Genomic DNA, 11,985 nt, shown 5'->3' on the forward strand with positions numbered 1-11,985 from the left:
AAGATCTAAAGATACCTGGATTCCAATCTGTTCTTGGCAGTGCCTAAGTTGGGAGATTTTGATCACAAATGAGGTGAATGGATGATCTTCTTTTGACAGGCTTGGGGTCTGGGGAGGACTGGGGATCGGTGGATCATGAAGCTCTACTACCAGATATGGGCTGCTGATGTCTTCATCTTGTCCGAGAGTGATGTTGCCTTCTGTATAGGTCACAGGTGATGTTCACAGTCTCTACTATGGGAGGGTCCAGGGTGACTGTTCCATTTCACAGATGGGGAGCCTAAGGCATGATAAGATGAGCCTGGGTGGCTTTTTCACTGTAGCTGACTCTAATGCCTTGCTGCTTTCTTGGCAGCAGAAAGAGGAAGCACTTAAAATAATTTTTTTCTGCCTATAAAAGTCATACTGGTTTATTATGAAATTTGGAAAATAAAAGAAGTTGAGAGGAGATTATTAAGAAAAAACAGACTCTTTTAATCTTACCTCCTAGAAGCAACCACTGCCCACTGCCCCAAAATGTTGTATCAATGGGTGAACTAAGTCCCAGGGGGACAGGACTACTCATTCCCAGGAGCCAGCCCAGCGGTGCTGGTCACTGCGGTCAGTTCTGCTTGATGTCACCCTCAAGTGTAAAATGGTTAGATTTCACTGCACCGCCCACCCCCCAAGGCTTATAAAGGATAATGTTAACCAAAGGAGGTGGATTACAAATCTTACATACAGGATGATATCAAAGATAAACAATTGAGGGAGCCAATAGGTAATTATGTCAACAGTGGTACCAGTGGTACAAAACCTCCTGTTTGGGCGAGGACCAGCTTTCTATGGGGGTGGGCAGCTTTTCCCACCGCATAAACCCTCCCTCACAGGCAATTTCCTGTGCATGGGAAATTTCCTATGTGATTTCCAGGCAGCTTCCTATGAATAGCATTGCTGCTGTTTCTACCCCTAGAAGAGTTCACTAGCGATGGTCACGCCTCCATGCATAAACCCCAGGCCTTTGGAGGTAGCTGTCCTCCTCCGTGTCCTTTCCCCCGTGCCCACCCATGAAGCAGCATTTTTGGCAAGCTCCTATTTGTATTCCAAGGCTGGCAGTGGGTTTTCCTAGCTATCCTCTTGGGAACACGATTCTATTCTGTACATAAAAGCAAGGATACAATTAAAGCTACGCATCAGGGAGCAATCAAGGGAACTAACAACTCCACGTTACTGTGAAGAGGATGCCACTGAATGAGGACAGTTTCTGCAGCAGCTTCTCTTACTGCAAATGCTGGAGAGCAGCTCCCGGTGCCTCTGCAGACCCTCGGAAGCAGAACCTTCCCAGCAGGCGGGAATCTGGCTCATCGCAGAGTGATGAGGATCTGCAGACAAAATATTTTGTCTTCCTCAGTGGCCTGGCCCAATGTCTTATGATGTTTCCCTTATTTCTAACCTAAACCCTGCCTGCTGAGATTTCATCCCATATGTTTTCCTTGATGAAGACAGGGAACACTGGCCCGTGTATCCTCATCTGATAACCTTCTAAGGCTTGAGGGTGGATTTGTCTCTAAAGTGTCTCCATCAAGTCCAGAATACTAGAATGCCATGTTAAGAAGCTAAGTTGAGGGACACCTGGGTGGCTCAGGGTTGAGCACCGCCTTTAGCTCAGGATGTGATCCCAGGATCCTGGGATCGAGGCCCCAGGATGACGGGCTCCCTGCATGGAGCCTGCCTCTCCCTCGGCCTGTGTCTCTGCCTCTCTCTGTGTGTCTCTCATGAGTAAGTAAATAAAATCTTAAAAAAAAAAAAAAGAAAGAAACTAAGTTGAAATGGCATATCCAATAATTTAATTAAAAATATTTGTTTGAGCACCTACTATGCAGGAAAGAAATAGGCAGGGAGACACAGACTGAACCAGCGATCATCAGCCTGTGCTACCTCACATGCTGTGTTCAGAGGCCCTGAATCATCTTTAGGTTTTGTTTTTAAAGTGAGCTTTGAAGCAGATAGACTTAGGTTGAATCTACTTACTCTTTCTAGGGTGAGCTGCTCACCCACCTGAGTCACAGTTCTGTTACCTACAAATGGGGATGAAAATCCTATTTTAGAGGTCGTAGAAGAAATGAAATAAATTAAGCAAAGCATAATTCCTTTTTTTTAAGAAAAGATTTTTATTTGTTCATTTGACACACAGAGAGAGCACAAGTAGGCAGAGAGGCAGACAGAAGGAGAAGGAGGATCCCCACTAAGCAGAGAGCCCCATGCGGGGCTTGATCCCAGGACCCCGGGATCATGACCTGAGCTAAAGGCAGACGCCTAACCGACCAGGCACCCCAAAACACAATTCCTAATAGTGGTAGACACCCTGTAAATGTTGTTTGTTCCTTCAGGTTTTATAATGATTTGGTGATGGGGACATCAGAGACATTGGGCGTTATAAGAAACTGGTTTTTGTTTTAAAAATGTGAACTTTTAGAGACGACCGGATGGCTCAGCAGTTGAGTGTCTGCCTTCAGCTCAGGGCATAATCCCGGGGTCCCGGGATCGAGTCCCACATCAGGCTCCCCACATGGAGTCTGCTTCTTCCTCTGCTGTGTCTCTGCCTCTCTATCTCTCATGAATAAATGAGTGAAATATTTTTAAATGGAATTTTTACATGTATTGGTGACTTTGTGGATCAGATATAATTCTACATTGGCTTCCCACAAACTCAATTATGACCTGTTATTAATTTGCCAACATTCATTCACCCAGGGAATATTTAAGTATCTTTTATGGTATAGTTAATGTATGTTAGGAGAATAACACCCACCTTTAATATAAGCTTGGTCTAGACATAATCAGGAAGGGAAATCTGCCAGGAAGAAAATCCTATATGGAAGGAATTTCCAGGACAGCGGAAGATGGGCTCAGAGAAGCACAGCTGCCATCAGAGACATTTCTCAAATGCTGGCAGAAAAACTCCTAACCAATGCCTGACTGCAGAAGAATCCTGGGAGCCTGGACTTGTCTCTTATTCTTGAATTGCATTTATTCTGGGAACCAAGCAGAGTGCTGTGTCAATCTGCTAAGAGGGAGGCAGAGTTATAAATAGGATATGTGCTGGAAATAGGAAATAAGATGAAAGATGGCATTTGGGGCTTTCACGGCTCGTCCCCTCACCTTAAGCAGAGGGAGAAAAGCCATCCAGTTTTGGTGGGGGCAAGAAACTCAGGAGCCATCGCTCCAAGAGAAGTGGAAGGGAGGGAGGAAGTGGGAAGTATGATGGTGGTGAAAAGCGAAGATGTGGGAAGAACTGAGTGAGCTGCCAATGGTAGGAAGGTAAGCCGGCCCCGCAGGCGGATGAGATGACATCAAAGAGCAAAACTCAGTGCCAGGACAAAGAGTGAAGATTTTGCCCAGCTGGACAGAGACCTGAAATAGCAAGATAGTAATCATACACAGGAGAGGGATAAGAAGAACTAAAAAGCGTAAGCTGTAAAAATGGAACTGGTGGCAAGACAAATAGGACTGTGGCCGAGAAGAGCAGGCCTGTTCAGTAGCATTCCCAGGTAGCTCCATTCACCTTCTTCCCCAGCACTCGAGCTGGGTATCTTCAAAGGCATCAGTGAATCCATGATCAGGGTGGGGAAAGGGTGTTCTAACGATGGCTGAGGGAGGCCGTAGTGGAAAAAAGTCTTGGAATTGGAGGTGGTTCAAGTCCCAATGTTGCCATCAACTAGACGTAAGACCTCAGTTTACCTGACCTCTGTGAGCTGGGTTTGAATATAGACTCTGCTGTGAACTGCCTGTTGATCTTGAATGATTTCCTTCCCTTATCTAGACTTCCTTTTCTTTTTCCATGCAGTAATATGGTGTAGACTGGGTCCTAAAGGCTGCTGCCAGGTGTAAAATTCGACACCTTCATACTTGGAATAAATGCTTAGGCTGAGAGAGAATAGTGACCTCTAATTTAATCGGTTCTACAACAGGCCACAGCCCTCCCAGAGAGCACCCAGCTTAGATGCTAGATGAGCGGATTGCCTTAAGTCCTCTTCTAGCCAGAGTGTGCTCCCTTTTAGTATTGCAGAGTCATGCCTTTTATCAGCTCTCTATTGCACAGGTGCCAAGTTTGGACCTGTGCTGCCTGCATCAGTGTTAGGCCCTACAGGAGAGTTTTTAGCAACTATCCAGCCAAGATATGGTCGGAAGGAGGCCTGTAGATAACATGAAAGAGGCATAGAGGGAAACACTATAAAAGCACCTGCCAAGAAAATGAGATATGCTTAGTTATCTTGTAAATAGAAGGTAGGGAACTGTAGGTATGGTTCTGCTTCATTTCCCCAAGTGATCTCTTTCTGAAACTAAAACAAGAATTTGGGGGGAGTCATAGGTCAGAATACACCCAAGTACATTAAGGGTCAGAAGTGCACTATGAAGTAGTTTTGTCCAAACTCGCGGTGTATGTAGGAACTTGCCTCCTTTTACCTTACATATTACATTATTAACTCACTTCATGCTGCAATGTGTCCTCCTATTGGTCCATGTGCTTTACTAAGGTTTCATCAGCCCTGTAAAGAGTATCTCAGTTACCCACAGAGATTCCGTTGCTTTTACTCTGCCCCCCTGCCCATGTCACCTCTTCACTCCCCAAAGGAGCTAGTACATAAAACTGAATCCCCAATAGAGAGGAAAGATTGAATCCTATCAGTCTTTTTTCTTTTCTTTTTTTTACCTTGTCTGGTAAGAGAATCCCCAAATAATTCAAACCATACAAATTTTCAACAAGAGGTATGAATCTGGGTACTGGGTTACTCAGTCACTGTCTGGGGGTGGGGAACATAAGCCTTAGATGTTGGCCTAGGACTCCTGGAGACTCATTATTATATTAAGGATTGTAATATGTACCCCCTTCCCCCATATTGGGATGAATGTGAGTCTTGATCAGAAACCATCCTTATGGGAAACCATTACCAGTAGGCAGAGTGTCCCCTCTGTTACAGGTGTTTGGTCCTAGTGACTAAGTGGGGTGTTGTGAATGGCTTATTGACTACCATTACCTCTTAGGAGGCAAGCCTCCCTCAGCATGAATTGGTGGCAGCGTCTGACTGAATACTGCTTAGGATTAGAGCTTTCTTTGAGTTAAGGCCTTGCTCCTCCACCTGCTTTCCTGGACAGGGAGTGTTAGCATCAATGGGGAGCTTGTCAGAAAAGTCGAGTCTCAGGCCCCATGTCAGACCTACCGGATCAAAATTGCATGTGACAAGATTCCCATGTGATTTGCATGCCTGTTACAGTTAAGAAGCACTGGGTTAGAGCGCTCCTATAAAAAGGATATAAATATCTCTCCTAGAGGGTTACTATAGGCCAGTCATTTAATATAACGAGGACAGTTTAATCAGATTACTTCTCATTTATTCCTTAGCTAAAATCAGCCAGGGTGGGAATTTTGTTTGAAAGAGAAGGAAAAAATTACCCAACCTCTAATCTTTGACCCTACTGTAGCCTTAGCTCTCACCACAGAAATCTGGCACATAGTAGGACTCAGCAAGGTTTTCTTGTTATTTGGCTGAATAACTGGTTCACAATCAGAGAGAACGTGTGGTTTTGTGGTTTTGCTCTTTGCCATGTGTAAAGGTGTGGTAGGCAGAGTAATGGATCTCAAAATGTCCATGTCCTAATCCCTGTAACCTATGAATCTATTACCTTATACGGCAAAGGGGAATTAATCAGCTGATTTTCAGATAGGAAGATTATCCTAGATTATCCAGGTAAACCCAATGTAATTACAGCGGTTCTGCAAAGGGGAAGAGGGAGGTGGAAGACGAGGTCAGAGCCAGGGAAGGAATGGGAGAAGAATTAGACTTGCCTTGGCTGACTTTGAAGCCAGAGGAAGGGAGCCCTGAATCAAGAGGAACGTGGGTCCTCTCTAGAAGCAGGAGAAGGCAAGGAAGCCGATTCTCCCTTAGAGCCTCCAGAAAGCCCTTCCGACACTTTGCTTTTCGCCCAGTGACCCCCGTGTTGGACTTCCTACCAACTGAATTTATACCATTTCAAGCCACTAAATTTGTGGTACTTTGTTGCAGCATCAATAGGAAAGTAATAGACTACACCAGAAAACAGTTAGTTTGTTCATTTTGAATATGAAAATAAACATGGAAACAATGTGTGTGTATGTGTGTGCGGGTATGTGTGTGTGGATGTAATGATCATCTGTCTATATCTGACTTTTTTCTTCTTTATATCCTTTGGAATTCAGGTGCGCATGCTTGCATTAATCCCATCCTCCCTTCACAGAACATCATCATCTATCCATGGAGGGACTCTCTTTTTTTTTTTCCAAGAAAAATATGTTTATTTTATTGTTTTTTCCCCTTTATCCACCATTCCCAATCCCACTGCCCTCCTCCCATAGGCATCCACTCAAATTTATTTAATATGGTCTTTCCAACCCATCTGACAGATGTTTATTTAGCTAGATGAGCACCCTTACCCTTACAAAAATAAATAAGGCTGTTTTATGTGGGTGTGTAATATATAAATGGAGTCATGCTATAAATCTCATTCTGCTTTTACTTTTTCCTCTCAACCCTGTTCTTGAGAGCAATCCAGATTGCTGCATGGAATTCTGGTTCATTATCCTGGTATATACACATACCACATTTTACTTGTACCTTCCTTAGAGATGGACATCTGGGTTACGCCCAACGGTGTCGCAGTGAACTTCCTTAAATACATCTCCTTGTGTTCCTAGGAAGAACTTCATCAGGTGTATACCCAGGGGTCAGCTGGCCAGATTGTAAGGTACTTGACCGTCCTTTGGCCTATACCATACCGTATGTCCTTCTGTACCAGCAGCGAGCGAGGGGTTCATTTCCCCACTTTCTCGCCGACACTTGGTAATATCTAACCTCCAAAGCAAATATAGGTGTGGGCAACAACCAGCCATGAAGGGAAGTAGAGATGACTTAGTGGAAATCATGTGTGAGCGCACAATGGGCAGGGATAAACTAGAAAATAATTCTTGGAAGAAGAGAGTATTATAAGAAGTGACAGTTGTGGTTGGGAAGGGGAAAGCCTTTCAGGCAGGGAGGATGTGTCCAGGGCTCACAGGGGTTCACCACCACCAGTGAGTGGTCCTTGGGGGCTAGGAGCTCTCCCTTCTTCTGCCGCTAGCTAGCTGGCACTCAGTCCACTCTGCCTGCAGCCCCTGCTCGCCCTCTACCCAAGGAGCGAGGTCTTCTCTGAACTTCTCTGAGGGCTTGAGGGCTCTCAGCTTCCAACTCCCTCTCTTCTGTAACTCTGTCTTTGGCACATTGTACATTTATAGTTTGACAAAATGTATAAAACTGATGAGTTTTGGCAGATGCGCACCCCTGGGAAATCACTAGCACAGTCAATGAACAGAACATTTCCATCATCCCCAAAACATTCCTTGTACATATAGGCCGCATACCTTTCTCTCTCCCCCTAGCCCCATGGATCCACTGATAGGCTTTTTGTTACTCTAGGGAAGTTTACATTTCCCAGAATTCTGTGTAAATAGGATTTTTAAAAAGACTTTATTTATTTGAGAGAGAGAGAGAGAGAGAGAGAGTGGGGAGGGGCGGAGGGAGAAGGAAAGAGAATGTCAAGCAAACTCCACACTGAGCGCAGATCCCATTGCAGAGCTTGATCTGGCGACCCTGAGATCATGATGTGAGCTGAAACCAAGATCCAATGCTTAACCACCTGAGCCACTCAGATGCCCTGTGTATAAATAGGATTTTACAGTATGTACTCTTCTGTGTTTGGATGTTTCTTCACTCAATATACTTATTTTGAGGTTCATTCATCTTATTGGCATATCAATAATTTATTCCTTTTTATTGCTGAATAGTATTCGTCTGTATGAATATGTGACATTTTCTTTATTGACTTGTTGAGAAACATTTAAGTTATTTTCTATTCGGGGCTATTATGATTAAAGCTGCTGTGAATATTCATGCACAAACTTTCATGTTTGCTTTAATTTTTGGATAAATAGGGGTTCAATGACTGGATCAAAGGACAGATAAATGCTTTACATTTTAAAAAACTGACACTCTCTTTTTCAAAGTCGTTGTATAATTTTGCGTTCTTAACAGCATTATAGGAGAGTTCCAGCTGACCCACATTCTTGCCAACAGTTGGTACGGTCAGTCTTTTTAATTTTTTACCATATGAGCAGGTGTGTAATATTTCGTTGTGGTTTTAATTAGCATAATGAGTAATGTGCAATATGAACTAATGATGTTGAGCTTTTCTTATGTGCTTATTGGACATTCATATATTCCTTGGTGAGCTGTTGCTTCAATTTTTTTTGCCCATATTAAAATTGTTTTGTTTGTATTTTTATCACTGAGTTGCAAGAGTTATTTTATTCTGGTTATAAGTCCTTTGCCAGATTTGTGTATGGCAAATAATTTCTCTCATTCTGTGGAATAACTTCATTTTTTAAACAGTGCTTTTCAAAGAGCAACATTTAAAAATTTTAATTAGGTCTAATTTACCATCTCCTTTTTTTTTTTTTTTAACTGTTCATGTTTTCTATATATTAAGAAATCTTTGCCTACACCAAAGTTGCAAAGATTTTTTTCTTCTATTTTGTTCTAGAAATTGTATAGGTTTAGATCTTATACCACTTGTGCATAACAGCTTCTTCCTTTGATCTTTGAGATTCTTGAATCCATGGGTTTTTGCTAGAAGGGTCAGTATTTTTATCTGTAATGGGAATAAACTTTAGGACCTTGTTGGAGTCCCATGAATACATCACCAGCCATTTGGGCTTACGGGTGCATCAACAAATAGAAAAAAAATTCTTTTTAAATCCTGCTCAGTGGTTCTCCCCTACTTATGTACCACAATGTAGAAGATGGTCTGGAACCCAAAGGAGATTCATATCTCTTCAAAGAAAAGTGGGCAGGTATGTCAGGGGCTAATCTGGCTAATGGAAGAGGGGAGGTGTTTTGTTCAAGTTCCTGGGGAAAAATAGGAATTCAGGAGGGGGCATGGCATCTCTCCTGGGTATTTATGATGAGCCAAGTTCTAACAATTCAAACAGGATCTGAAGAATATGATCTTCCCAACCAATGTTGTGAGCAGAGGAACATAAATGGAAGTACTACCTTGGTAGCAGTGGAGGAAAGTGTTCTACTCAGGTAAAGTGTCCCTACTTTGCATAGACTCAGTAAGACTTTAACCAGGGAGGACTCTGGGAAATATAGTTCCTTGGGGTGTATAAGCTCTAGGAGTTCCTTGGGGTTTATAGTTCTAGGAGTTCCTAGCGCCACCAGCCTTGGCATAGACGTTAGTGTGGTCACAGAAAAAATAAGTGGGGATAGAGATGAAAAACAAGAGAAAAGCTCTTGAGTGCATAAGAGACCTCCCTTGAGAACTCTAAAAAACGTAGGAGTAGAGGGTTATTGCCAATAACAAGACAGAGTCCCATGTACCACCTCTGGGGGGAACGTGGCTTCCTCCTACCTTTGGCTTTTGAGAATCACTGCTTGTAATGAGAAATACTAGTGATGTGGATCCAGAAAAAAGTCTGAGAGACACTGCAACAGGGGAAAGAGGAGGGAGTGGTCACTTGGGTCCTTGACTTAGTCATCTTCTTGGCCTGGGACTATGGAGTCAAGTTCACATTTAGCATGGCGTTGTACCTCAAGAATACCCGGAACAGTTGCTTGGGGGGTAAAGGTACACTTAGTTTCCTTCCAACTTGGCTTTCTGTCTGGAAATATGGAGCAAGGGTAAGAGACATAGAAGCAGACCCATCTCCCTCAGGCCTTACCATTTCAGTGTGCTCCAGATATCTTCCTATTACTGCCAGGATCTGCATCTTGGTGCTTGAGGACTTCATCTGGAAATCTGGAAGGTCACTAGGCTTGAGGTACGTGGCAGTTCAGATACTCTGGAAGATTGACTGTCCCCCATCCCCCAGAGCATCTTTCAACCCATAAGTGATGGGAGATGATGTATAAACATCCCCGCAATCTCATCCTCTGGGTGGGATAATTCTGAGGTGCATGTTTTACATTGTTCCCCAGCAAGATTGAGCTACAGTTGTCCACTGTGTGGTTGGCTTCATAATTCACTTTTTATTGGCTGTCTTCCCCTCCCTGACTCATTTCCTCACTCTCTTGCTGGTATTTCCTTGGAATAAATCCCAAATAAACTACTTGCTCTCAAATCCTTGTTTCAAGGTCAGCTTCTAGAGGACCCCAGACTAAGACAATTCTCCAGGATGTTAGCATCCCTACACACACTTTGCCAGAGAGCTGCTAAAGAGAGACACCCTTCCTCTTCCTCTCTCTTCTCATCTAAGACAGTAGGGCCTGCACCCAGAGATCTGTGGGCATGCTGTGTATACTGTCCTCTGTGCAGGCTTGAGGCTGTGCATACATATTCACAGGTGTTGAGAACTCTAAAAAACGTAGGAGTAGATGGTTATTGCCAATAACAAGACAGATTCTCATGTACCACCTCTGAGGGGAATGTGGCTTCCTCCTACCTTCAGCTTTTGAGAATCACTTCTTGAATTTCCTCGCTGTGATGTGATGTGAAGTTCAAATGAAAAGTGACCACCATGGAAAGAGTTGACCGAGATGCTGTATTAATGGGGGCAGGGGGAGCCATCTTTATGGAGAATGCCATCTCCTAAACTGTGTTCCCTGGGGTTCTGGGAGATGCTTGAGAGATTGAAACCCAAAACTCAAGTTCCCCTATGGTCACACGTTTGGGAATTGTTCGGTTAAGCAAAGACTATTTTAGGGTAGGACTTCTCAAGACCTTTAACAAGACAAGGTGCATTGTGATCTCTGAGAGACGGTGTTATCCAAATCTCTGACCATAGACCTTTTGAGAAGACATCTATTAATACCCCCACTGAAAACATTTTGGGAATGCATGTCTTTCAATCATGAGTGTTTCAAAATGAGTCTGGCTTTCATCCCAATGGTTCAAATGTCTTCTCTCTTCTCCTTTTTTAAAGATTATTTACCTATTTATTCATGAGAGACACACAGAAAGAGAGAGAGAGGGAGAGAGACAGGCAGAGGGAGAAGCAGGCTCCCTGCGGGGAGCCCGATGTGGGGCTGAATCCTAGGACCCTGGGATCATGACCTGAGCCAAAGGCAGATGCTCAACCACTGAGCCACCCAGGTGCTGCATGTCTTTTCTCTTCTCTCTTCCCTGTGAAGCTAGACTTTAGGGGCTGTTACTCCTTGTTATATTTAAAGTCCCATAATCATCATGAGACCCAGGAATTGCCTGGCCTGTGTAGTCTCCAGACTGTGTTCCCATACATTAATCCTCACACAACAACCCAGAAGATCCTTCTAGATCCTTCTAAATCCTTCATCCTAATAGGTGAAGAGACTAGAGTTCAGAGTTTTTCCCAGAATCCCTTGGTAGTACATCCGTACTAGAAAATTGAGATTTGAAGAAAGCAACACAAGTGAATGACTCTGATTTTTTTTCTACAAGGTCTGAACTTTGAGTAAAGATTCAGTTGACAGAGCAGACTTTTCTAAGACTTTGGGGTTTGAAAAGGTCATTGGATGAGGCCCAGAAAATGATGAAAGCACATCAGTTCTCCAAGTATGATATTTGGGATTCGTCCAAGTGGTCTGTGGGCTGCATCCATTACGCCACAGAAGGGAGATGGCATCCTGAATAAGATTAGGGCTTCCAAAGCAAATGCTGAGTTTGAATTTTTGCTCTACCATTTACCAGCAGTGTGGCTTTGGGCAAAGTATTTAAACAACCTGAACCTCAGTTTCCTCATCTGTGAAGCAGAGAGAATAGTATTTCTCATGGGGCTGCTGTAAGGATGAAATTAGTATACCTAGCCCTCTTCACATAGGAGGTGCCTGGCATGTAGTAGGAATGAAAAAGAAAAAGTAGCTATTACTAGAAGAATAGTATCCACAATTTTTACTTTCTGGCATGAATTAATCGTCTAACAAAAACCAGACATCATTTTTGTTGGTGCCTTACTAGAAA

This window comes from Vulpes vulpes, chromosome 1 (genome assembly GCF_048418805.1).
Source record: "Vulpes vulpes isolate BD-2025 chromosome 1, VulVul3, whole genome shotgun sequence".
NCBI classification, from domain to species: domain Eukaryota; kingdom Metazoa; phylum Chordata; class Mammalia; order Carnivora; family Canidae; genus Vulpes; species Vulpes vulpes.